Source organism: Hyla sarda, unplaced genomic scaffold (assembly GCF_029499605.1).
Source record: "Hyla sarda isolate aHylSar1 unplaced genomic scaffold, aHylSar1.hap1 scaffold_813, whole genome shotgun sequence".
In the NCBI taxonomy this organism is placed as follows: Eukaryota; Metazoa; Chordata; class Amphibia; order Anura; family Hylidae; genus Hyla; species Hyla sarda.
The window spans coordinates 23,353-47,252 of record NW_026610840.1 but is presented as its reverse complement, the minus strand read 5'-3'; the positions used below and the strand labels follow the sequence as shown (position 1 = coordinate 47,252).

Sequence of the window (23,900 nt, the reverse complement as noted above, 5' to 3'; positions counted from 1 at the left end):
ACCTGCTCCAACATGGACTGACATTCTGGCCTACTTTCAGCCGATGCGACTTGTCTGTCGCTGAACAGTCGCTTTTTATGTATTCAGCACCTATGTATAATGTTGTAAAAATGCTCTAGAAGCTAAAGTCGCAGAAATGTCACACATATTTGGCCTGCAACTTTCTGTGCGACAAATTCAGACAGGAAAAATCAGTATAAATCCTTAGAAAATTATCCCCCAGTGTCTCCATCTGCTGGCGGTATTGAATAAGCATTGCTGCACTGATGGGGTATGCATTAGACGAAAAAAAAGAAGAAAAAGAAGAATAATACGCCCAGAAAAGAGGCGAAAAGGAGAAAAACGTAAAAAAACGTGAAAAAAAAGTAAGAGGAAGAGAAGGGAAAAAAAGGTGGAAATGGGTTTAAAAGTGATTTCGGCGGAGAAATATATATATATATATATATATATATATATATATATATATATATATGCGCACACACACACATAGATATAAACGTATTCTCCGTTGAGATATTGCAGCCGCTGCTGTGTCCAGGCCCAGGAGCCTTAGCACTGTGCTGTGATGTCACTCAATACCACTGACATCACTAGGTGTAAACAACATCTCTCCTTTGCTGTGTATGTGACTATGGAGCTGTTTGGTGATGTCGTCTATTACGGCCTTCATAGAAGCAACAGGAGATTGTTGCATCCATCTTGAACCCTCAGAACTACAGTGCTATGATGTCACTCACTTCCACAGGCCTTGCAGAGTGTAAACAACAACAACCCAGCTTTGTTGTGTATGTAACCAAAGGGATTTGTGATGTCACCTAGAACCTTCACAGCAGCGACAGCTTTATGAGGAGCATCAGCACTGCTCTGCCTGAGCAGAACCATCACCGCCATAGGTTGTCAAATAACCCGGATTTAACCCACACAGGTAAGTCCAATGGGGTGCAGGCATGTCCTCTATGCTTACAGCTTCCCGTGGGTGTTGGTTTGATACCGTTTGGGGACAGCCAAGGAGGCATCTGCAGGCAACAAAGGTAGGTGTGTGCTTGTGTGTGTGTTTCCTATGCAGATCCTAAGCCCAGTGTCACATGCAAGTAGGAGGAGTAAGAAGGGTTCCTGGCAAATCCGGGTTATGGATTGCATTTAAAAAGGCCCCGTGGGAGTGCAATGGGCCCCTGTCTTGCTGCTTAGCAATAATGGTATGGGTTTAGGTTCTGCTGTGTGTACTGGTGGTTGACTGCCCCCCAGCCCAGAGTGTGCATGGAAAATTGTCTGGCAGCCTCCCTGACAGCAAGCAGTGATAGTGCCCATGAAGGGGACCTTGTTGGGCCCGCCCCTTTCACGGTTATCGCTTCTCGGCCTTTTGGCTAAGATCAAGTGTAGTATCTGTTCTTATCAGTTTAATATCTGATACGTCCCCTATCTGGGGACCATATATTAAATGGATTTTTGAGAACGGGGGCCGATTTCGAAGCTTGCTTCCGTCGCCCTATGCATTGACCCGATATGGCAGTATCTTCGGGTACAGTGCACCACCCCCTTACAGGGTTAAAAAGAAAGATTCCTACTTTCATTGCCACCTGCTTGCTGGCTAGCCAGCTAGCCAGCCCTGTGGGCCTTGCTGCTGCTGCAGCCAAAAAACAAAAGGTGGTGCTGCTGCTGCTTCTGCTGCTTCTGCTTCTGCTTGTGTCTGGCCCCTGTTGGAGCGTCCAGGCACAGGACTTCTGCTGCTGCTGACTAAATGGCCTCCTTAATTGGATCATTTGAGTAGCCAGCACACCTGTGCAGGTAGGGCATGACATGATAGGCAGCTGCCTTGATAGCGGGTGGGTGCTGAATGTTCCTAATTGACAAAATAAGATTAATGCTTATGAAGAAATATAAAATCTCATCCCTTCCCCAATATCGCGCCACACCCCTACCCCTTAATTCCCTGGTTGAACGTGATGGACATATGTCTTTTTTCGACCGTACTAACTATGTAACTATGTAACATAACATGGGGGGGGGGGGGGGGGGTCTCCTGGCTGTTCACACAGGTGTGTCATTGCTGTACATTGACCATGCATTGCTTCTGTGGTATTGCAAAGGCAAAGACAAATGCTTCCAGCCATCCATTGCACTAATGGATTGGTCATCAGCTGGCTGTCTATGTCCCGCATCAATATAGACCAAAGTACAGAGGGTTAGGCTATGCTATTGTGCACCTACCTGATGCATCAGAAGGTGCGAGGCCCTTGCTAAATTCTGTGCACAGACTTTGAGATCTATGCTTTAGACTGTATCTAAACCTGCTCCAACATGGACTGACATTCTGGCCTACTTTCAGCCGATGCGACTTGTCTGTCGCTGAACAGTCGCTTTTTATGTATTCAGCACCTATGTATAATGTTGTAAAAATGCTCTAGAAGCTAAAGTCGCAGAAATGTCACACATATTTGGCCTGCAACTTTCTGTGCGACAAATTCAGACAGGAAAAATCAGTATAAATCCTTAGAAAATTATCCCCCAGTGTCTCCATCTGCTGGCGGTATTGAATAAGCATTGCTGCACTGATGGGGTATGCATTAGACGAAAAAAAAGAAGAAAAAGAAGAATAATACGCCCAGAAAAGAGGCGAAAAGGAGAAAAACGTAAAAAAACGTGAAAAAAAAGTAAGAGGAAGAGAAGGGAAAAAAAGGTGGAAATGGGTTTAAAAGTGATTTCGGCGGAGAAATATATATATATATATATATATATATATATATATATATATATATATGCGCACACACACACATAGATATAAACGTATTCTCCGTTGAGATATTGCAGCCGCTGCTGTGTCCAGGCCCAGGAGCCTTAGCACTGTGCTGTGATGTCACTCAATACCACTGACATCACTAGGTGTAAACAACATCTCTCCTTTGCTGTGTATGTGACTATGGAGCTGTTTGGTGATGTCGTCTATTACGGCCTTCATAGAAGCAACAGGAGATTGTTGCATCCATCTTGAACCCTCAGAACTACAGTGCTATGATGTCACTCACTTCCACAGGCCTTGCAGAGTGTAAACAACAACAACCCAGCTTTGTTGTGTATGTAACCAAAGGGATTTGTGATGTCACCTAGAACCTTCACAGCAGCGACAGCTTTATGAGGAGCATCAGCACTGCTCTGCCTGAGCAGAACCATCACCGCCATAGGTTGTCAAATAACCCGGATTTAACCCACACAGGTAAGTCCAATGGGGTGCAGGCATGTCCTCTATGCTTACAGCTTCCCGTGGGTGTTGGTTTGATACCGTTTGGGGACAGCCAAGGAGGCATCTGCAGGCAACAAAGGTAGGTGTGTGCTTGTGTGTGTGTTTCCTATGCAGATCCTAAGCCCAGTGTCACATGCAAGTAGGAGGAGTAAGAAGGGTTCCTGGCAAATCCGGGTTATGGATTGCATTTAAAAAGGCCCCGTGGGAGTGCAATGGGCCCCTGTCTTGCTGCTTAGCAATAATGGTATGGGTTTAGGTTCTGCTGTGTGTACTGGTGGTTGACTGCCCCCCAGCCCAGAGTGTGCATGGAAAATTGTCTGGCAGCCTCCCTGACAGCAAGCAGTGATAGTGCCCATGAAGGGGACCTTGTTGGGCCCGCCCCTTTCACGGTTATCGCTTCTCGGCCTTTTGGCTAAGATCTTGTATCTTGTCAAGGGGCTCTGAGTTCGTCGAACCTTCGGCCTTGAGGCATCGGCGGTTTTTTAGCCGTCTTAAGCCTCATGCTGCTATAGGAGGAGGACTTACAAAGAACGGGAAGGCGATCCCCCATGGCGACCCTTAGGTTTGCTGCGCATACTGAAACTCGGATTAAGAACACCTTCCGTATTGAAGTGGATGAGGAGAAAAAGGAGAAGATGACTTTGGAATTTTTTGTCAAGAGAATTATGCTGGATTTATTGCACATTCAGAGAGAAGATGTGTTTTGCCTAAAAGACCCAGGTAAAGGACTTTTCATTCTTACCTTGACTTCCGCATCTGCATGTGACCATATGTTTGAGAAAGTTCGGGAGCTTGCCAATGAGGAGGATATGAAAGGACTTGTTTTCATTGCTCTATATTCTAATGGCGATGTTCCACTGGTGGTTACTATGCACGATCCATACGTGGATATAAGAGACATTGTCTTATTTTTAAACCAATATTGTGCGGAAGTCAAATACTCTCATAAAATAATGAATGCAATGGACTTTTGGACTGGAAAGCATAAGTTTGCTGTTAAGTTCAGAGAAGATGTGAGAGGAATTGGAGGTCTGTGTCGCCCACCTGCAAATTTTTTAATTGGGCGTAAACGTGGCTATTTATTCTACCCTGGGATGCCGTATTATTGCAGGAAATGCCATGAATATGGTCATACACAAGAATCTTGCAAAGAGGAAGTGGTTATTTGCAAAAGATGTGGCCAAAAAGGCCACACCACTTTGGACTGTCAAAATGAGATTCTGTGTAATGTGTGTAAGCAGAAAGGACACGCTTTTAAGGATTGTCCTCAACGCTCCTGGGCCAATATTGTGGCTACGTCGGCTGGTCCCTCGATGAGGAAGAGCTCCATGGATGCTGTGCCTGTGCCTAAGACCCACACCCTGAAAGTGATGCCTGAGTCTTCTGCTACCGGAATTCCTGTGATACCTGCTGTGGCTCATGTCTCCAAAAGCATTGTGTCCCCGGGGAAGGTCGTGGGACCTGAGACAGAAGTGAGGGGTTCTCCTCTCATGGAAGTTGAGGGTCCTGGACCGCCCAGAAGGGATACAGAGGAGATGGATGTAGAAGAACGGCGAAAGAGGAAAAGCAGAGACCGGAAAGAGGAAAAGGGCCTTAACATCAAAAGGAGTGGTCGAGTTAGTGCGGACGAGGGGAACGTGGAGATTGTCTGCCAAAAGGTTATAACAGCATCCGACCCTGTTAATATTGAGGAATTTGTGTCACCACCTACAGATTGGGGTTCTTTGTCTGAGGATAATGAATGACCCAGGAGCTACCAAGTGTTAATATCTCCTCCTTCAATGTGAGGAGTTTGAAGAGCCCAGAGAGGAGGGCTGCTTTATTTTCTTTCTTGTCTTCTTTGCCTACAGACATTTTATTTTTACAGGAATGTGCCATTGATTATGATATCAATTATTCATCTTTGAGATCTGAATGGACTCTTGGCCCGTCTGTGTGGTCAGGGGATAATGAGAGGAAAGTGACTGGTGTTGGCATACTGTTCAAGAGCAGTGAGTATAAAGTTACCTCCTTCACAGACATTGTACCCGGTAGAGCCCTGCTCGTTCATATTATTTATAATGACATGAATATGAGACTTTTAAATGTATATGCCTCTCCAGATAAGGATGAAAGATCTGATTTATTAGAAAAAATTCAGTTTTATTTACCGGGTTCATCCCCGCTTATCATCGCTGGTGATTTTAATTGTATAATGGCAGGAGAGGAGCGGGCTGGAGGATCTGAACAAAGGAAAGATAAGACTGAAAAACAACTAAAGGATTTTATAGTTGATTTTAATTTAAAAGATTTGTGGAGAACCTCTTTCCCTAATGACCCTGGGTATACCTGGGGGAATAGCCTTTATATGTCAAGGATTGATTATATTTTTGCTTCTGGATTTGCATTTTATGGGAATATGCAATTGACTTCTACCTTTTTTTCAGATCATAAGATTTTATCTGCTACATGTAAGTTTGATGGGGTTTGCAGAGCCAAAGGAGTCTGGCGTCTGAATGTCTCTTTGCTTAAAGATGAAGAAATTAAATGTAATTTTATCTATCTTTTTAAAAAATTGCAGAACTCAAGGACTAATTTTAATTCTCTTTTAGCATGGTGGGAATTCTGCAAGGTAAAATTTAAAGAGTATTTTATTAAGATGGGTGTTAAAAAAACAAAAGAGAAATTGAAATGGTATAGAGATCTTAACACAAAACTACAAACCTATTATCAACTCAAAGAGCTGGGTGTATATGTAGACGATCTGATTTTAAGTGTTAAAAGTGATACTCAGAAGGCTATAACTAACAAAGGGAAAGAAATAATTTTTAACTCCAAAGTTGAATGTAAAGAGAAGGATGAAAAGTGTACAAGATTCTTTTTTAAAAAGGTAATGGAAACAAAAAAGTTAATGATTAACATTGAGGATGAAACTACTAATGTAGGAATGTTATCCAAAGCTAAATCCTTTTATCAAGATCTGTTTAATGAGAAACCCATTGATATATCTGCTGCTAATTTTCTCCTAAGCACTTTAGATTGTGGTTTAAGTAAGGAGGACCAAGATGCACTTTGCACAGAAGTAAGATGCCAAGAATTAGAAATTGCTGCTAAAAGTTTATCCACAGGTAAAACACCAGGTTCTGATGGACTTCCTGTAGAGTTTTATAAAACCTTTTGGGAGATTTTTAAAGATGATTTGCTTAATATTTTTAAGGAGGCTTTTAATTCTGATGTTCTACCTTTATCTTGGAGGAGTGGTATAGTGTCTCTGATCCCCAAAAAGGGGGATAGGAACAGCTTAGAAAATTGGAGACCAATTACGCTTCTTAATGTTGATTATAAGATTATGTCAAAAATTTTTGTTAACAGAATGAAGCCGTTTTTGTACAAGGTCATCCATGTGGATCAGGTATGTGGTGTCCCAGGAAGGAGTGTAGCTGAACCTTTAAATGCTATTAGGGACGTCATATGGTATCAGCAAGAGCGGAATCAAAATCTAGCCATTCTATCTCTAGATTTTCATAAAGCGTTCGATAGAGTATCACATTGTTTTTTATGGATGGTTTTACAACGCATGGGTTTTCCTAACATATTTATTAAGCAAATTGCTCTCTTATATAAAGGTTCTTTTAGCAGGATTTTAATAAATGGTTTCCTTACAGATTTTATTAATTTATCATCAGGGGTAAAGCAAGGCTGCCCTCTGTCTCCTATACTGTTTATATGTGCAATAGAACCTCTGTTAAACTTAATAAGGAATGATAAAATAATAAAAGGAGTACCAGTTCCTGGAGGTAATAATGCCACCCTTAAAGTGTGTGGCTATATGGATGATATTAATGTTTTTTGTGAAAGTGCCTTCTCTTTACAAAGAGTTGTTGATGTTACTGATTTCTTTTGTAAAGCTTCTGCTTTTAAACTTAATTTATCTAAATGTGACTGTTTTTATATAGGTAAATGGGAAAACGTGCAAATACCAAACCTAAAATTACAGTCAGAAAAAATAAAAATCCTTGGAGTCATCTTTGATAAAAATAACAATGGTGAGGAAAGTTGGCTAATGGTAAAAGAAAAGGTAAAGAAAAAGGTAGACTTTTGGTCCCTTAGGAAATTATCCTTAGAAGGTAAAATTTTGGTGATTAAGGCTATGCTAATACCCATTATGCTCTATTTAAATATGATTTATCCTCCTAATGAACTTATGTCTAGGCAACTTCAGAGGATTCTCTTTGAGTTTCTATGGAGTTCTAAAGCAGAAAAATTAAAAAGAGATACTATGTATAAGTCACAAAAAAATGGAGGAAAACAGGTTCCCTGTATTAGAAAATTTTTATACTTAAGGTTTTTTAGTTGGTGTTTTAGGGGACTTTTTATGAAAAGTGTATGGTCCTGTTTTTTAAAGTACTCTGCGGGACATATTTTTAGAAAAAGAGAATGGGTGTTTTTATCATTATCTTCTCCTGTACTTTTAACTCCGCCTAAACATTATGCCATCTTAGAAAAAATTATACGTATGTATAACCTTAAAGACTTTGACTTGTTAACCTTGAGGGATGCTCGCAAGATAGAAGTACAGTTAAATTTGCAAGAAGAAATATGTATGGTCTCTAATTTTTCTTATAATAGGTGTGTACAAATATGGAAAAAGGTAAACGAGCCATATCTTTTTAATGAGCACAAGGATTTAGCATGGATGATTATCCATGAGTGTCTTCCGGTAAGATTTTTCCAATATAGAAGAGGTCTAAATGCTGTATGTGTCTGTCCCCGGGATAATTGCAATATAGATGAAACTGTTTTGCACCTTTTCTGGAATTGTTATTTTGCACAAAAGGTTTTTAGACTAATTGGTTCTTTATTGAAATTCCTAACAGGTCTAAAAGTTTTAAATCATGAAGTTGTTTTATATGGCAAAAGTGATGGAGTTACAAAAGAAAAAGAGAGAATTTTGTGGATTTTTATCAACTGTACAAAAAATGTATTATGGAAAGTTCGTAATATCCTTGTCTTCAAAAGAGATTTTATTTGTGAAAAAGAATGTTTGAAGATGATATACAGTGAAGTTTACTTGTACTATTTAATTGATAAAAAGAGATATGGGCAGAAAAAAGCATTAGCTATGTGGAATTTACATTTATGGAAAACAGTATTTGATGTATTGTAAACATTTTTTGTGATGTATTTAAGTTTTTGAGTTTTTTCAATAAAAATGTAAAAAATCTGTTCTTATCAGTTTAATATCTGATACGTCCCCTATCTGGGGACCATATATTAAATGGATTTTTGAGAACGGGGGCCGATTTCGAAGCTTGCTTCCGTCGCCCTATGCATTGACCCGATAAAGCAGTATCTTCGGGTACAGTGCACCACCCCCTTACAGGGTTAAAAAGAAAGATTCCTACTTTCATTGCTACCTGCTTGCTGGCTAGCCAGCTAGCCAGCCCTGTGGGCCTTGCTGCTGCTGCAGCCAAAAAACAAAAGGTGGTGCTGCTGCTGCTTCTGCTGCTTCTGCTTCTGCTTGTGTCTGGCCCCTGTTGGAGCGTCCAGGCACAGGACTTCTGCTGCTGCTGACTAAATGGCCTCCTTAATTGGATCATTTGAGTAGCCAGCACACCTGTGCAGGTAGGGCATGACATGATAGGCAGCTGCCTTGATAGCGGGTGGGTGCTGAATGTTCCTAATTGACAAAATAAGATTAATGCTTATGAAGAAATATAAAATCTCATCCCTTCCCCAATATCGCGCCACACCCCTACCCCTTAATTCCCTGGTTGAACGTGATGGACATATGTCTTTTTTCGACCGTACTAACTATGTAACTATGTAACATAACATGGGGGGGGGGGGGGGGTCTCCTGGCTGTTCACACAGGTGTGTCATTGCTGTACATTGACCATGCATTGCTTCTGTGGTATTGCAAAGGCAAAGACAAATGCTTCCAGCCATCCATTGCACTAATGGATTGGTCATCAGCTGGCTGTCTATGTCCCGCATCAATATAGACCAAAGTACAGAGGGTTAGGCTATGCTATTGTGCACCTACCTGATGCATCAGAAGGTGCGAGGCCCTTGCTAAATTCTGTGCACAGACTTTGAGATCTATGCTTTAGACTGTATCTAAACCTGCTCCAACATGGACTGACATTCTGGCCTACTTTCAGCCGATGCGACTTGTCTGTCGCTGAACAGTCGCTTTTTATGTATTCAGCACCTATGTATAATGTTGTAAAAATGCTCTAGAAGCTAAAGTCGCAGAAATGTCACACATATTTGGCCTGCAACTTTCTGTGCGACAAATTCAGACAGGAAAAATCAGTATAAATCCTTAGAAAATTATCCCCCAGTGTCTCCATCTGCTGGCGGTATTGAATAAGCATTGCTGCACTGATGGGGTATGCATTAGACGAAAAAAAAAGAAGAAAAAGAAGAATAATACGCCCAGAAAAGAGGCGAAAAGGAGAAAAACGTAAAAAAACGTGAAAAAAAAGTAAGAGGAAGAGAAGGGAAAAAAAGGTGGAAATGGGTTTAAAAGTGATTTCGGCGGAGAAATATATATATATATATATATATATATATATATATATATATATATATATGCGCACACACACACATAGATATAAACGTATTCTCCGTTGAGATATTGCAGCCGCTGCTGTGTCCAGGCCCAGGAGCCTTAGCACTGTGCTGTGATGTCACTCAATACCACTGACATCACTAGGTGTAAACAACATCTCTCCTTTGCTGTGTATGTGACTATGGAGCTGTTTGGTGATGTCGTCTATTACGGCCTTCATAGAAGCAACAGGAGATTGTTGCATCCATCTTGAACCCTCAGAACTACAGTGCTATGATGTCACTCACTTCCACAGGCCTTGCAGAGTGTAAACAACAACAACCCAGCTTTGTTGTGTATGTAACCAAAGGGATTTGTGATGTCACCTAGAACCTTCACAGCAGCGACAGCTTTATGAGGAGCATCAGCACTGCTCTGCCTGAGCAGAACCATCACCGCCATAGGTTGTCAAATAACCCGGATTTAACCCACACAGGTAAGTCCAATGGGGTGCAGGCATGTCCTCTATGCTTACAGCTTCCCGTGGGTGTTGGTTTGATACCGTTTGGGGACAGCCAAGGAGGCATCTGCAGGCAACAAAGGTAGGTGTGTGCTTGTGTGTGTGTTTCCTATGCAGATCCTAAGCCCAGTGTCACATGCAAGTAGGAGGAGTAAGAAGGGTTCCTGGCAAATCCGGGTTATGGATTGCATTTAAAAAGGCCCCGTGGGAGTGCAATGGGCCCCTGTCTTGCTGCTTAGCAATAATGGTATGGGTTTAGGTTCTGCTGTGTGTACTGGTGGTTGACTGCCCCCCAGCCCAGAGTGTGCATGGAAAATTGTCTGGCAGCCTCCCTGACAGCAAGCAGTGATAGTGCCCATGAAGGGGACCTTGTTGGGCCCGCCCCTTTCACGGTTATCGCTTCTCGGCCTTTTGGCTAAGATCAAGTGTAGTATCTGTTCTTATCAGTTTAATATCTGATACGTCCCCTATCTGGGGACCATATATTAAATGGATTTTTGAGAACGGGGGCCGATTTCGAAGCTTGCTTCCGTCGCCCTATGCATTGACCCGATATGGCAGTATCTTCGGGTACAGTGCACCACCCCCTTACAGGGTTAAAAAGAAAGATTCCTACTTTCATTGCTACCTGCTTGCTGGCTAGCCAGCTAGCCAGCCCTGTGGGCCTTGCTGCTGCTGCAGCCAAAAAACAAAAGGTGGTGCTGCTGCTGCTTCTGCTGCTTCTGCTTCTGCTTGTGTCTGGCCCCTGTTGGAGCGTCCAGGCACAGGACTTCTGCTGCTGCTGACTAAATGGCCTCCTTAATTGGATCATTTGAGTAGCCAGCACACCTGTGCAGGTAGGGCATGACATGATAGGCAGCTGCCTTGATAGCGGGTGGGTGCTGAATGTTCCTAATTGACAAAATAAGATTAATGCTTATGAAGAAATATAAAATCTCATCCCTTCCCCAATATCGCGCCACACCCCTACCCCTTAATTCCCTGGTTGAACGTGATGGACATATGTCTTTTTTCGACCGTACTAACTATGTAACTATGTAACATAACATGGGGGGGGGGGGGGTCTCCTGGCTGTTCACACAGGTGTGTCATTGCTGTACATTGACCATGCATTGCTTCTGTGGTATTGCAAAGGCAAAGACAAATGCTTCCAGCCATCCATTGCACTAATGGATTGGTCATCAGCTGGCTGTCTATGTCCCGCATCAATATAGACCAAAGTACAGAGGGTTAGGCTATGCTATTGTGCACCTACCTGATGCATCAGAAGGTGCGAGGCCCTTGCTAAATTCTGTGCACAGACTTTGAGATCTATGCTTTAGACTGTATCTAAACCTGCTCCAACATGGACTGACATTCTGGCCTACTTTCAGCCGATGCGACTTGTCTGTCGCTGAACAGTCGCTTTTTATGTATTCAGCACCTATGTATAATGTTGTAAAAATGCTCTAGAAGCTAAAGTCGCAGAAATGTCACACATATTTGGCCTGCAACTTTCTGTGCGACAAATTCAGACAGGAAAAATCAGTATAAATCCTTAGAAAATTATCCCCCAGTGTCTCCATCTGCTGGCGGTATTGAATAAGCATTGCTGCACTGATGGGGTATGCATTAGACGAAAAAAAAGAAGAAAAAGAAGAATAATACGCCCAGAAAAGAGGCGAAAAGGAGAAAAACGTAAAAAAACGTGAAAAAAAAGTAAGAGGAAGAGAAGGGAAAAAAAGGTGGAAATGGGTTTAAAAGTGATTTCGGCGGAGAAATATATATATATATATATATATATATATATATATATATATATATATATGCGCACACACACACATAGATATAAACGTATTCTCCGTTGAGATATTGCAGCCGCTGCTGTGTCCAGGCCCAGGAGCCTTAGCACTGTGCTGTGATGTCACTCAATACCACTGACATCACTAGGTGTAAACAACATCTCTCCTTTGCTGTGTATGTGACTATGGAGCTGTTTGGTGATGTCGTCTATTACGGCCTTCATAGAAGCAACAGGAGATTGTTGCATCCATCTTGAACCCTCAGAACTACAGTGCTATGATGTCACTCACTTCCACAGGCCTTGCAGAGTGTAAACAACAACAACCCAGCTTTGTTGTGTATGTAACCAAAGGGATTTGTGATGTCACCTAGAACCTTCACAGCAGCGACAGCTTTATGAGGAGCATCAGCACTGCTCTGCCTGAGCAGAACCATCACCGCCATAGGTTGTCAAATAACCCGGATTTAACCCACACAGGTAAGTCCAATGGGGTGCAGGCATGTCCTCTATGCTTACAGCTTCCCGTGGGTGTTGGTTTGATACCGTTTGGGGACAGCCAAGGAGGCATCTGCAGGCAACAAAGGTAGGTGTGTGCTTGTGTGTGTGTTTCCTATGCAGATCCTAAGCCCAGTGTCACATGCAAGTAGGAGGAGTAAGAAGGGTTCCTGGCAAATCCGGGTTATGGATTGCATTTAAAAAGGCCCCGTGGGAGTGCAATGGGCCCCTGTCTTGCTGCTTAGCAATAATGGTATGGGTTTAGGTTCTGCTGTGTGTACTGGTGGTTGACTGCCCCCCAGCCCAGAGTGTGCATGGAAAATTGTCTGGCAGCCTCCCTGACAGCAAGCAGTGATAGTGCCCATGAAGGGGACCTTGTTGGGCCCGCCCCTTTCACGGTTATCGCTTCTCGGCCTTTTGGCTAAGATCAAGTGTAGTATCTGTTCTTATCAGTTTAATATCTGATACGTCCCCTATCTGGGGACCATATATTAAATGGATTTTTGAGAACGGGGGCCGATTTCGAAGCTTGCTTCCGTCGCCCTATGCATTGACCCGATATGGCAGTATCTTCGGGTACAGTGCACCACCCCCTTACAGGGTTAAAAAGAAAGATTCCTACTTTCATTGCTACCTGCTTGCTGGCTAGCCAGCTAGCCAGCCCTGTGGGCCTTGCTGCTGCTGCAGCCAAAAAACAAAAGGTGGTGCTGCTGCTGCTTCTGCTGCTTCTGCTTCTGCTTGTGTCTGGCCCCTGTTGGAGCGTCCAGGCACAGGACTTCTGCTGCTGCTGACTAAATGGCCTCCTTAATTGGATCATTTGAGTAGCCAGCACACCTGTGCAGGTAGGGCATGACATGATAGGCAGCTGCCTTGATAGCGGGTGGGTGCTGAATGTTCCTAATTGACAAAATAAGATTAATGCTTATGAAGAAATATAAAATCTCATCCCTTCCCCAATATCGCGCCACACCCCTACCCCTTAATTCCCTGGTTGAACGTGATGGACATATGTCTTTTTTCGACCGTACTAACTATGTAACTATGTAACATAACATGGGGGGGGGGGGGGGGGTCTCCTGGCTGTTCACACAGGTGTGTCATTGCTGTACATTGACCATGCATTGCTTCTGTGGTATTGCAAAGGCAAAGACAAATGCTTCCAGCCATCCATTGCACTAATGGATTGGTCATCAGCTGGCTGTCTATGTCCCGCATCAATATAGACCAAAGTACAGAGGGTTAGGCTATGCTATTGTGCACCTACCTGATGCATCAGAAGGTGCGAGGCCCTTGCTAAATTCTGTGCACAGACTTTGAGATCTATGCTTTAGACTGTATCTAAACCTGCTCCAACATGGACTGACATTCTGGCCTACTTTCAGCCGATGCGACTTGTCTGTCGCTGAACAGTCGCTTTTTATGTATTCAGCACCTATGTATAATGTTGTAAAAATGCTCTAGAAGCTAAAGTCGCAGAAATGTCACACATATTTGGCCTGCAACTTTCTGTGCGACAAATTCAGACAGGAAAAATCAGTATAAATCCTTAGAAAATTATCCCCCAGTGTCTCCATCTGCTGGCGGTATTGAATAAGCATTGCTGCACTGATGGGGTATGCATTAGACGAAAAAAAAGAAGAAAAAGAAGAATAATACGCCCAGAAAAGAGGCGAAAAGGAGAAAAACGTAAAAAAACGTGAAAAAAAAGTAAGAGGAAGAGAAGGGAAAAAAAGGTGGAAATGGGTTTAAAAGTGATTTCGGCGGAGAAATATATATATATATATATATATATATATATATATATATATATATGCGCACACACACACATAGATATAAACGTATTCTCCGTTGAGATATTGCAGCCGCTGCTGTGTCCAGGCCCAGGAGCCTTAGCACTGTGCTGTGATGTCACTCAATACCACTGACATCACTAGGTGTAAACAACATCTCTCCTTTGCTGTGTATGTGACTATGGAGCTGTTTGGTGATGTCGTCTATTACGGCCTTCATAGAAGCAACAGGAGATTGTTGCATCCATCTTGAACCCTCAGAACTACAGTGCTATGATGTCACTCACTTCCACAGGCCTTGCAGAGTGTAAACAACAACAACCCAGCTTTGTTGTGTATGTAACCAAAGGGATTTGTGATGTCACCTAGAACCTTCACAGCAGCGACAGCTTTATGAGGAGCATCAGCACTGCTCTGCCTGAGCAGAACCATCACCGCCATAGGTTGTCAAATAACCCGGATTTAACCCACACAGGTAAGTCCAATGGGGTGCAGGCATGTCCTCTATGCTTACAGCTTCCCGTGGGTGTTGGTTTGATACCGTTTGGGGACAGCCAAGGAGGCATCTGCAGGCAACAAAGGTAGGTGTGTGCTTGTGTGTGTGTTTCCTATGCAGATCCTAAGCCCAGTGTCACATGCAAGTAGGAGGAGTAAGAAGGGTTCCTGGCAAATCCGGGTTATGGATTGCATTTAAAAAGGCCCCGTGGGAGTGCAATGGGCCCCTGTCTTGCTGCTTAGCAATAATGGTATGGGTTTAGGTTCTGCTGTGTGTACTGGTGGTTGACTGCCCCCCAGCCCAGAGTGTGCATGGAAAATTGTCTGGCAGCCTCCCTGACAGCAAGCAGTGATAGTGCCCATGAAGGGGACCTTGTTGGGCCCGCCCCTTTCACGGTTATCGCTTCTCGGCCTTTTGGCTAAGATCAAGTGTAGTATCTGTTCTTATCAGTTTAATATCTGATACGTCCCCTATCTGGGGACCATATATTAAATGGATTTTTGAGAACGGGGGCCGATTTCGAAGCTTGCTTCCGTCGCCCTATGCATTGACCCGATATGGCAGTATCTTCGGGTACAGTGCACCACCCCCTTACAGGGTTAAAAAGAAAGATTCCTACTTTCATTGCTACCTGCTTGCTGGCTAGCCAGCTAGCCAGCCCTGTGGGCCTTGCTGCTGCTGCAGCCAAAAAACAAAAGGTGGTGCTGCTGCTGCTTCTGCTGCTTCTGCTTCTGCTTGTGTCTGGCCCCTGTTGGAGCGTCCAGGCACAGGACTTCTGCTGCTGCTGACTAAATGGCCTCCTTAATTGGATCATTTGAGTAGCCAGCACACCTGTGCAGGTAGGGCATGACATGATAGGCAGCTGCCTTGATAGCGGGTGGGTGCTGAATGTTCCTAATTGACAAAATAAGATTAATGCTTATGAAGAAATATAAAATCTCATCCCTTCCCCAATATCGCGCCACACCCCTACCCCTTAATTCCCTGGTTGAACGTGATGGACATATGTCTTTTTTCGACCGTACTAACTATGTAACTATGTAACATAACATGGGGGGGGGTCTCCTGGCTGTTCACACAGGTGTGTCATTGCTGTACATTGACCATGCATTGCTTCTGTGGTATTGCAAAGGCAAAGACAAATGCTTCCAGCCATCCATTGCACTAATGGATTGGTCATCAGCTGGCTGTCTATGTCCCGCATCAATATAGACCAAAGTACAGAGGGTTAGGCTATGCTATTGTGCACCTACCTGATGCATCAGAAGGTGCGAGGCCCTTGCTAAATTCTGTGCACAGACTTTGAGATCTATGCTTTAGACTGTATCTAAACCTGCTCCAACATGGACTGACATTCTGGCCTACTTTCAGCCGATGCGACTTGTCTGTCGCTGAACAGTCGCTTTTTATGTATTCAGCACCTATGTATAATGTTGTAAAAATGCTCTAGAAGCTAAAGTCGCAGAAATGTCACACATATTTGGCCTGCAACTTTCTGTGCGACAAATTCAGACAGGAAAAATCAGTATAAATCCTTAGAAAATTATCCCCCAGTGTCTCCATCTTCTGGCGGTATTGAATAAGCATTGCTGCACTGATGGGGTATGCATTAGACGAAAAAAAAGAAGAAAAAGAAGAATAATACGCCCAGAAAAGAGGCGAAAAGGAGAAAAACGTAAAAAAACGTGAAAAAAAAGTAAGAGGAAGAGAAGGGAAAAAAAGGTGGAAATGGGTTTAAAAGTGATTTCGGCGGAGAAATATATATATATATATATATATATATATATATATATATATATGCGCACACACACACATAGATATAAACGTATTCTCCGTTGAGATATTGCAGCCGCTGCTGTGTCCAGGCCCAGGAGCCTTAGCACTGTGCTGTGATGTCACTCAATACCACTGACATCACTAGGTGTAAACAACATCTCTCCTTTGCTGTGTATGTGACTATGGAGCTGTTTGGTGATGTCGTCTATTACGGCCTTCATAGAAGCAACAGGAGATTGTTGCATCCATCTTGAACCCTCAGAACTACAGTGCTATGATGTCACTCACTTCCACAGGCCTTGCAGAGTGTAAACAACAACAACCCAGCTTTGTTGTGTATGTAACCAAAGGGATTTGTGATGTCACCTAGAACCTTCACAGCAGCGACAGCTTTATGAGGAGCATCAGCACTGCTCTGCCTGAGCAGAACCATCACCGCCATAGGTTGTCAAATAACCCGGATTTAACCCACACAGGTAAGTCCAATGGGGTGCAGGCATGTCCTCTATGCTTACAGCTTCCCGTGGGTGTTGGTTTGATACCGTTTGGGGACAGCCAAGGAGGCATCTGCAGGCAACAAAGGTAGGTGTGTGCTTGTGTGTGTGTTTCCTATGCAGATCCTAAGCCCAGTGTCACATGCAAGTAGGAGGAGTAAGAAGGGTTCCTGGCAAATCCGGGTTATGGATTGCATTTAAAAAGGCCCCGTGGGAGTGCAATGGGCCCCTGTCTTGCTGCTTAGCAATAATGGTATGGGTTTAGGTTCTGCTGTGTGTACTGGTGGTTGACTGCCCCCCAGCCCAGAGTGTGCATGGAAAATTGTCTGGCAGCCTCCCTGACAGCAAGCAGTGATAGTGCCCATGAAGGGGACCTTGTTGGGCCCGCCCCTTTCACGGTTATCGCTTCTCGGCCTTTTGGCTAAGATCAAGTGTAGTATCTGTTCTTATCAGTTTAATATCTGATACGTCCCCTATCTGGGGACCATATATTAAATGGATTTTTGAGAACGGGGGCCGATTTCGAAGCTTGCTTCCGTCGCCCTATGCATTGACCCGATATGGCAGTATCTTCGGGTACAGTGCACCACCCCCTTACAGGGTTAAAAAGAAAGATTCCTACTTTCATTGCTACCTGCTTGCTGGCTAGCCAGCTAGCCAGCCCTGTGGGCCTTGCTGCTGCTGCAGCCAAAAAACAAAAGGTGGTGCTGCTGCTGCTTCTGCTGCTTCTGCTTCTGCTTGTGTCTGGCCCCTGTTGGAGCGTCCAGGCACAGGACTTCTGCTGCTGCTGACTAAATGGCCTCCTTAATTGGATCATTTGAGTAGCCAGCACACCTGTGCAGGTAGGGCATGACATGATAGGCAGCTGCCTTGATAGCGGGTGGGTGCTGAATGTTCCTAATTGACAAAATAAGATTAATGCTTATGAAGAAATATAAAATCTCATCCCTTCCCCAATATCGCGCCACACCCCTACCCCTTAATTCCCTGGTTGAACGTGATGGACATATGTCTTTTTTCGACCGTACTAACTATGTAACTATGTAACATAACATGGGGGGGGGTCTCCTGGCTGTTCACACAGGTGTGTCATTGCTGTACATTGACCATGCATTGCTTCTGTGGTATTGCAAAGGCAAAGACAAATGCTTCCAGCCATCCATTGCACTAATGGATTGGTCATCAGCTGGCTGTCTATGTCCCGCATCAATATAGACCAAAGTACAGAGGGTTAGGCTATGCTATTGTGCACCTACCTGATGCATCAGAAGGTGCGAGGCCCTTGCTAAATTCTGTGCACAGACTTTGAGATCTATGCTTTAGACTGTATCTAAACCTGCTCCAACATGGACTGACATTCTGGCCTACTTTCAGCCGATGCGACTTGTCTGTCGCTGAACAGTCGCTTTTTATGTATTCAGCACCTATGTATAATGTTGTAAAAATGCTCTAGAAGCTAAAGTCGCAGAAATGTCACACATATTTGGCCTGCAACTTTCTGTGCGACAAATTCAGACAGGAAAAATCAGTATAAATCCTTAGAAAATTATCCCCCAGTGTCTCCATCTGCTGGCGGTATTGAATAAGCATTGCTGCACTGATGGGGTATGCATTAGACGAAAAAAAAGAAGAAAAAGAAGAATAATACGCCCAGAAAAGAGGCGAAAAGGAGAAAAACGTAAAAAAACGTGAAAAAAAAGTAAGAGGAAGAGAAGGGAAAAAAAGGTGGAAATGGGTTTAAAAGTGATTTCGGCGGAGAAATATATATATATATATATATATATATATATATATATATATATATATATATGCGCACACACACACATAGATATAAACGTATTCTCCGTTGAGATATTGCAGCCGCTGCTGTGTCCAGGCCCAGGAGCCTTAGCACTGTGCTGTGATGTCACTCAATACCACTGACATCACTAGGTGTAAACAACATCTCTCCTTTGCTGTGTATGTGACTATGGAGCTGTTTGGTGATGTCGTCTATTACGGCCTTCATAGAAGCAACAGGAGATTGTTGCATCCATCTTGAACCCTCAGAACTACAGTGCTATGATGTCACTCACTTCCACAGGCCTTGCAGAGTGTAAACAACAACAACCCAGCTTTGTTGTGTATGTAACCAAAGGGATTTGTGATGTCACCTAGAACCTTCACAGCAGCGACAGCTTTATGAGGAGCATCAGCACTGCTCTGCCTGAGCAGAACCATCACCGCCATAGGTTGTCAAATAACCCGGATTTAACCCACACAGGTAAGTCCAATGGGGTGCAGGCATGTCCTCTATGCTTACAGCTTCCCGTGGGTGTTGGTTTGATACCGTTTGGGGACAGCCAAGGAGGCATCTGCAGGCAACAAAGGTAGGTGTGTGCTTGTGTGTGTGTTTCCTATGCAGATCCTAAGCCCAGTGTCACATGCAAGTAGGAGGAGTAAGAAGGGTTCCTGGCAAATCCGGGTTATGGATTGCATTTAAAAAGGCCCCGTGGGAGTGCAATGGGCCCCTGTCTTGCTGCTTAGCAATAATGGTATGGGTTTAGGTTCTGCTGTGTGTACTGGTGGTTGACTGCCCCCCAGCCCAGAGTGTGCATGGAAAATTGTCTGGCAGCCTCCCTGACAGCAAGCAGTGATAGTGCCCATGAAGGGGACCTTGTTGGGCCCGCCCCTTTCACGGTTATCGCTTCTCGGCCTTTTGGCTAAGATCAAGTGTAGTATCTGTTCTTATCAGTTTAATATCTGATACGTCCCCTATCTGGGGACCATATATTAAATGGATTTTTGAGAACGGGGGCCGATTTCGAAGCTTGCTTCCGTCGCCCTATGCATTGACCCGATATGGCAGTATCTTCGGGTACAGTGCACCACCCCCTTACAGGGTTAAAAAGAAAGATTCCTACTTTCATTGCTACCTGCTTGCTGGCTAGCCAGCTAGCCAGCCCTGTGGGCCTTGCTGCTGCTGCAGCCAAAAAACAAAAGGTGGTGCTGCTGCTGCTTCTGCTGCTTCTGCTTCTGCTTGTGTCTGGCCCCTGTTGGAGCGTCCAGGCACAGGACTTCTGCTGCTGCTGACTAAATGGCCTCCTTAATTGGATCATTTGAGTAGCCAGCACACCTGTGCAGGTAGGGCATGACATGATAGGCAGCTGCCTTGATAGCGGGTGGGTGCTGAATGTTCCTAATTGACAAAATAAGATTAATGCTTATGAAGAAATATAAAATCTCATCCCTTCCCCAATATCGCGCCACACCCCTACCCCTTAATTCCCTGGTTGAACGTGATGGACATATGTCTTTTTTCGACCGTACTAACTATGTAACTATGTAACATAACATGGGGGGGGGGTCTCCTGGCTGTTCACACAGGTGTGTCATTGCTGTACATTGACCATGCATTGCTTCTGTGGTATTGCAAAGGCAAAGACAAATGCTTCCAGCCATCCATTGCACTAATGGATTGGTCATCAGCTGGCTGTCTATGTCCCGCATCAATATAGACCAAAGTACAGAGGGTTAGGCTATGCTATTGTGCACCTACCTGATGCATCAGAAGGTGCGAGGCCCTTGCTAAATTCTGTGCACAGACTTTGAGATCTATGCTTTAGACTGTATCTAAACCTGCTCCAACATGGACTGACATTCTGGCCTACTTTCAGCCGATGCGACTTGTCTGTCGCTGAACAGTCGCTTTTTATGTATTCAGCACCTATGTATAATGTTGTAAAAATGCTCTAGAAGCTAAAGTCGCAGAAATGTCACACATATTTGGCCTGCAACTTTCTGTGCGACAAATTCAGACAGGAAAAATCAGTATAAATCCTTAGAAAATTATCCCCCAGTGTCTCCATCTGCTGGCGGTATTGAATAAGCATTGCTGCACTGATGGGGTATGCATTAGACGAAAAAAAAGAAGAAAAAGAAGAATAATACGCCCAGAAAAGAGGCGAAAAGGAGAAAAACGTAAAAAAACGTGAAAAAAAAGTAAGAGGAAGAGAAGGGAAAAAAAGGTGGAAATGGGTTTAAAAGTGATTTCGGCAGAGAAATATATATATATATATATATATATATATATATATATATATATATATGCGCACACACACACATAGATATAAACGTATTCTCCGTTGAGATATTGCAGCTGCTGCTGTGTCCAGGCCCAGGAGCCTTAGCACTGTGCTGTGATGTCACTCAATACCACTGACATCACTAGGTGTAAACAACATCTCTCCTTTGCTGTGTATGTGACTATGGAGCTGTTTGGTGATGTCGTCTATTACGGCCTTCATAGAAGCAACAGGAGATTGTTGCATCCATCTTGAACCCTCAGAACTACAGTGCTATGATGTCACTCACTTCCACAGGCCTTGCAGAGTGTAAACAACAACAACCCAGCTTTGTTGTGTATGTAACCAAAGGGATTTGTGATGTCACCTAGAACCTTCACAGCAGCGACAGCTTTATGAGGAGCATCAGCACTGCTCTGCCTGAGCAGAACCATCACCGCCATAGGTTGTCAAATAACCCGGATTTAACCCACACAGGTAAGTCCAATGGGGTGCAGGCATGTCCTCTATGCTTACAGCTTCCCGTGGGTGTTGGTTTGATACCGTTTGGGGACAGCCAAGGAGGCATCTGCAGGCAACAAAGGTAGGTGTGTGCTTGTGTGTGTGTTTCCTATGCAGATCCTAAGCCCAGTGTCACATGCAAGTAGGAGGAGTAAGAAGGGTTCCTGGCAAATCCGGGTTATGGATTGCATTTAAAAAGGCCCCGTGGGAGTGCAATGGGCCCCTGTCTTGCTGCTTAGCAATAATGGTATGGGTTTAGGTTCTGCTGTGTGTACTGGTGGTTGACTGCCCCCCAGCCCAGAGTGTGCATGGAAAATTGTCTGGCAGCCTCCCTGACAGCAAGCAGTGATAGTGCCCATGAAGGGGACCTTGTTGGGCCCGCCCCTTTCACGGTTATCGCTTCTCGGCCTTTTGGCTAAGATCAAGTGTAGTATCTGTTCTTATCAGTTTAATATCTGATACGTCCCCTATCTGGGGACCATATATTAAATGGATTTTTGAGAACGGGGGCCGATTTCGAAGCTTGCTTCCGTCGCCCTATGCATTGACCCGATATGGCAGTATCTTCGGGTACAGTGCACCACCCCCTTACAGGGTTAAAAAGAAAGATTCCTACTTTCATTGCTACCTGCTTGCTGGCTAGCCAGCTAGCCAGCCCTGTGGGCCTTGCTGCTGCTGCTGCAGCCAAAAAACAAAAGGTGGTGCTGCTGCTGCTTCTGCTGCTTCTGCTTCTGCTTGTGTCTGGCCCCTGTTGGAGCGTCCAGGCACAGGACTTCTGCTGCTGCTGACTAAATGGCCTCCTTAATTGGATCATTTGAGTAGCCAGCACACCTGTGCAGGTAGGGCATGACATGATAGGCAGCTGCCTTGATAGCGGGTGGGTGCTGAATGTTCCTAATTGACAAAATAAGATTAATGCTTATGAAGAAATATAAAATCTCATCCCTTCCCCAATATCGCGCCACACCCCTACCCCTTAATTCCCTGGTTGAACGTGATGGACATATGTCTTTTTTCGACCGTACTAACTATGTAACTATGTAACATAACATGGGGGGGGGTCTCCTGGCTGTTCACACAGGTGTGTCATTGCTGTACATTGACCATGCATTGCTTCTGTGGTATTGCAAAGGCAAAGACAAATGCTTCCAGCCATCCATTGCACTAATGGATTGGTCATCAGCTGGCTGTCTATGTCCCGCATCAATATAGACCAAAGTACAGAGGGTTAGGCTATGCTATTGTGCACCTACCTGATGCATCAGAAGGTGCGAGGCCCTTGCTAAATTCTGTGCACAGACTTTGAGATCTATGCTTTAGACTGTATCTAAACCTGCTCCAACATGGACTGACATTCTGGCCTACTTTCAGCCGATGCGACTTGTCTGTCGCTGAACAGTCGCTTTTTATGTATTCAGCACCTATGTATAATGTTGTAAAAATGCTCTAGAAGCTAAAGTCGCAGAAATGTCACACATATTTGGCCTGCAACTTTCTGTGCGACAAATTCAGACAGGAAAAATCAGTATAAATCCTTAGAAAATTATCCCCCAGTGTCTCCATCTGCTGGCGGTATTGAATAAGCATTGCTGCACTGATGGGGTATGCATTAGACGAAAAAAAAGAAGAAAAAGAAGAATAATACGCCCAGAAAAGAGGCGAAAAGGAGAAAAACGTAAAAAAACGTGAAAAAAAAGTAAGAGGAAGAGAAGGGAAAAAAAGGTGGAAATGGGTTTAAAAGTGATTTCGGCGGAGAAATATATATATATATATATATATATATATATATATATATATATATATGCGCACACACACACATAGATATAAACGTATTCTCCGTTGAGATATTGCAGCCGCTGCTGTGTCCAGGCCCAGGAGCCTTAGCACTGTGCTGTGATGTCACTCAATACCACTGACATCACTAGGTGTAAACAACATCTCTCCTTTGCTGTGTATGTGACTATGGAGCTGTTTGGTGATGTCGTCTATTACGGCCTTCATAGAAGCAACAGGAGATTGTTGCATCCATCTTGAACCCTCAGAACTACAGTGCTATGATGTCACTCACTTCCACAGGCCTTGCAGAGTGTAAACAACAACAACCCAGCTTTGTTGTGTATGTAACCAAAGGGATTTGTGATGTCACCTAGAACCTTCACAGCAGCGACAGCTTTATGAGGAGCATCAGCACTGCTCTGCCTGAGCAGA

The 23,900-nt window shown here is 44.0% G+C and overlaps 8 non-coding genes across 8 annotated transcripts; all 8 read left to right on the top strand.

Annotated features, from left to right (window-relative positions):
- The first annotated feature begins 1,344 nt into the window (after positions 1 to 1,344).
- LOC130347171 (U2 spliceosomal RNA) lies at positions 1,345 to 1,535 on the top strand. Its single transcript, XR_008885150.1, has one exon. It is a non-coding gene; the product is annotated as a U2 spliceosomal RNA (small nuclear RNA).
- Positions 1,536 to 8,400: 6,865 nt separating this feature from the next.
- Positions 8,401 to 8,592, top strand: LOC130347151 (U2 spliceosomal RNA). The gene has a single exon (XR_008885134.1). It is a non-coding gene; the product is annotated as a U2 spliceosomal RNA (small nuclear RNA).
- A 2,096-nt stretch (positions 8,593 to 10,688) lies between these two features.
- LOC130347170 (U2 spliceosomal RNA) lies at positions 10,689 to 10,879 on the top strand. The gene has a single exon (XR_008885149.1). It is a non-coding gene; the product is annotated as a U2 spliceosomal RNA (small nuclear RNA).
- A 2,093-nt stretch (positions 10,880 to 12,972) lies between these two features.
- Positions 12,973 to 13,163, top strand: LOC130347169 (U2 spliceosomal RNA). The gene has a single exon (XR_008885148.1). It is a non-coding gene; the product is annotated as a U2 spliceosomal RNA (small nuclear RNA).
- Positions 13,164 to 15,255: 2,092 nt separating this feature from the next.
- Positions 15,256 to 15,446, top strand: LOC130347167 (U2 spliceosomal RNA). The gene has a single exon (XR_008885146.1). It is a non-coding gene; the product is annotated as a U2 spliceosomal RNA (small nuclear RNA).
- A 2,082-nt stretch (positions 15,447 to 17,528) lies between these two features.
- On the top strand, positions 17,529 to 17,719 carry LOC130347165 (U2 spliceosomal RNA). The gene has a single exon (XR_008885145.1). It is a non-coding gene; the product is annotated as a U2 spliceosomal RNA (small nuclear RNA).
- A 2,090-nt stretch (positions 17,720 to 19,809) lies between these two features.
- LOC130347164 (U2 spliceosomal RNA) lies at positions 19,810 to 20,000 on the top strand. The gene has a single exon (XR_008885144.1). It is a non-coding gene; the product is annotated as a U2 spliceosomal RNA (small nuclear RNA).
- Positions 20,001 to 22,087: 2,087 nt separating this feature from the next.
- Positions 22,088 to 22,278, top strand: LOC130347163 (U2 spliceosomal RNA). Its single transcript, XR_008885143.1, has one exon. It is a non-coding gene; the product is annotated as a U2 spliceosomal RNA (small nuclear RNA).
- The last annotated feature ends 1,622 nt before the right edge of the window (positions 22,279 to 23,900 follow it).